Genomic DNA, 3507 nt, shown 5'->3' with positions numbered 1-3507 from the left:
CAAGGCTAATAGCAAGCAAACACAGCTTTTTTTCCCCTCAGAACAGTATAAAGTACAACCTAAATACCCAAACTAAAACAAATAGTTGCAATCCAGAGTAGGCTTGCAGTCAGGTCAGCAGAGTTACTTTGGTCAGACGCAAACCTCTCCCTTAGTCCAGTCATTCCACATAATGCCTAGTAGCCAATTTCCTCTTCCTTATAAATGTTTCATGAAAACTGATAGACCCCAAAGTCTTTCTGGCCCTTGTGGTTAATGTATAACTTCCCACTGTGGTGCTCTCAAGCTATGTGACCCAGTAACCCTCTTGCCCCATCAGATACCATCTTCATCCTAATTATTTGATTACTGCCATCATGCTGTAAAACAAAAACTTTCTTTAAATTTGAAGACTTCTCCAGGCAGGGATTTTGCTGCCTTTTAGGGTTGTCAACTTTCTAATTGCAGAAATCCGAACATCCTTGCCCTGGCACCTGCTCCATCCCTTCTCTGAGGCCCCACCCCTATTCACTCAACCCCCGTGCCTCCATCGCTTGGTTTCCCCCACGCTCGCTCACTCACTCACTCATTTTCACCGGGCTGGGATGGGGGTTGGGATGCGGGAGAAGGTGAGGGTGAGGGCTCGAGGTGTGGGCTCTGGGGTGGGGCCGGCGATGAGAGTTTTGGGGTGCAGGAGGGGGCTCTGGGCTAGAGCTGAGGGGTTCAGAATGTGGGAGGGGGCTCCAGGTTGGGGCACGGTGTCGGGGTGTGGGTTAGGGTAAGGGCTCTGACTAGGGTTGTGGGCTTGGGGATCGGGGGTTTGAGGTGCAGGAGGAGGCTCCAGGATGGGGCCTAGGGGTTCAGAGTGTAGAAGGGGGTTCTGGGCTGAGGCAGGGGGTTGGAGTGTGGAAGGGGCTACGGGCTTTGGACTGGGGGTGAGGGCTCTAGAGTGGGACCAGAAATGAGGGATTCAGGGTGTGGGAGGGGGCTCCATGCTGGGGCAGGAGGTGGGGGATGCAAGAGGGAGTGAGGGCTCTGGCTGGGGGTGTGGGATCTGGGCTGGGGATGAGGGATTTGGGGTGAAGGCTGGGACCGAGGGGTTCGGAGTGTGGGCTGGGGCAGAGGGTTGGGCGGTGGGATGGGGTTCAGGGTATGGGTTCTGGGCAGCGCTGACCTCAGGCAGCTCCCGGAAAGCAGCCAGCATGTCTCTCTGGCTCCTAGATGGAGGAGTGGCTAGAAGGCTCCCTGCACTGCCCCTGCCTGCAGGGGCCACCCCACAGCTCCCATTGGCCATGGTTCCCAGCCAATGAGAGCTGCGGAGCCGGTGTTTGGGGCAGGTGCAATGCGCGGAGCCCCTGTGGCCGCCCTGCTGCCTAGGAGTCGAAGGGACATATCGCTGGTTCCTGGGTGCCAAGCAGGTCTGGGCAGGGAGTTGGTCAGCCCCATTGCGCCACCTACCAGACTTTTAACAGAGCTGCCAGGGTCCCTTTTCAATCAGGTGTTCTGGTTGAAAACCAGACACCTGGCAACCCTACCACCTTTCTCTTTAGACATCACCTAGTGCATCATGGCTGCTATCAGAAATAAACAATAATAATGTTATGGTAGGTAATCATCAGAGGGTGCTATTACATATTCTTTCAAGTTCCTTTCCAGTGCTTCTGAGTAAATACTTAGTCTTGGAAGAAATGCTATGTTGTCAGTTTTAGGAGGAGCTGTGGCAAACCCCAAAGAAGTTTGGTCTGTGCCTTAGGCCTCTCTATCTGGAGTTAATGCTTGAGGCAGTGTTGCTGGGAATTAGACACTGGTATTTGGGCTGAGATCCTTGAAAATGGGGACTGCGTGCATGCTAGTTTTGACCAACTGTTTCAAAGACTGGTGTCTATAGTGTAAAATAAACAAGTTGCACTAAGAATATACCCAGACTGTCAGTAATTTTTCTTATAACTGACAGCCACCTTGGAAGGCTCTCACATCTACTACCAGGGCTGTCTCTAGGCACCAGCAAAGCAAGCAGGTGCTTGGGGTGGCACATTTGCAGGGGCAGCAGGGATCCAGCATGGGAGCTGAGAACCAGCAGGGGGTCCTGGGAGCTGTAGTTCCTTGGTTAGCTCCCTGCCTATAGAGCCAGCCCTGGAGCAGGGAAAGAACTACATTTCCCAGCATTCATTTGGCAGTGATCAACAGGAAAGGACACCAGGAGGAGTGAGGTAGCTGAGACCTCATGTTGCTGCTTGCTGTGAATGGAGAGCTCACTGCTAGAACAGGGTGTCACTGTGAACAGGGGAACAAGTATGCCCAAGGAGTATGGCCCAGATATCCCCTTCAGAAGACATCCCCAGACTGGATTAGGGATACTGGTGTGACCTCACCTTGCACCCCCCCAAAGAAAGAATTGGGTGGACTACATGGACAGTGCACTGCTCTATCTGAAGCCTAGCAAGGGAGTTACGTGGATCCCACTATAATTTAAAATGAAAAGTAAGGGAGGGGAGGCTCTACTAGAGGACCTGGGCAGCTTTAGATACAGTACCAGGCATGTAGGAGATTTTCCACTTCTGAGCCATGGAAACAGAAATTGACTTTTCCTTGCCAGATTTAGCTAATATTCAGAAAGGGAATCTAGCACCTGCCTTCCAGATTTGAACACCCTCAAAATTCAGGAGTGCTCAAGCTCAATTTGGACAGCTGCTACTTCATTTCTCCCAAATCAAATATACTGATCCACTGTAACTTGCTGTAGAAAAAGTAGGATAAAATTGAGCAAGAAATGCTTCCAGTGGTTATTAGGACTGGAATTACTATTTTCAAGAGCTATTGCCTTTTTTGTTTTTTTAAGTTTTATTTGTTTAAAAAGATGACAGTCATATTACATTGGAAAATTCCCCATAGAAACAAAGAGTGGAACAAAAGAATAATAAAGGCACCTCAACTTTTCTTCATTTATGTCGGACAGCCTTATAATATACATCCAGGTAGCCTCCAATCACACAAGCTGAAAATTGTTCCACTTTACTGCAGTTCTGTAACCATATGGGAACCAATCCTGTCTGTGTTCTGTGCACATCCAAAATTCCTGCTGAATTACTCTCCCTGGGAGCGAGGTACCAGTGACCCAGGGCTGGGGCGGCAGGAGGGTGCAGTTGGGTTAGGGAAGAGCCCAGGGCTGGTGCAGCGGGCGATGGGGGGGAGCCAAAAATTTTTTTGCTTGGGGCGGCAAAAAACCTAGAGCCGGCCCTGTCTACTACCACTTTGCACTGGGGTGCCAGTAATAACAAATGATGGGGAAAGCAGCAAAGAGTCCTGTGGCACCTTATAGACTGTCGGGTTTTTTCCCCACTTTGAACTTTAGCGTCCAAAAAGTGGGGACCTGCATGATCATTTTTAAGCTTAATTACTAGCTTAAATCTGGTATATTGCCACCAGCCAGAAGTCTGTGTCTGGCACACCTTCTGTTCCCCCAAAATCTTCCCTGGGGAACCCAAGACCCAAACCCCTTGGGTCTTAAAACAAGGAGAAATAAACCAT

This window comes from Chelonoidis abingdonii, chromosome 2, assembly GCF_003597395.2.
Source record: "Chelonoidis abingdonii isolate Lonesome George chromosome 2, CheloAbing_2.0, whole genome shotgun sequence".
Lineage (NCBI taxonomy): Eukaryota > Metazoa > Chordata > Testudines > Testudinidae > Chelonoidis > Chelonoidis abingdonii.
This window is presented reverse-complemented; position numbering follows the sequence as displayed.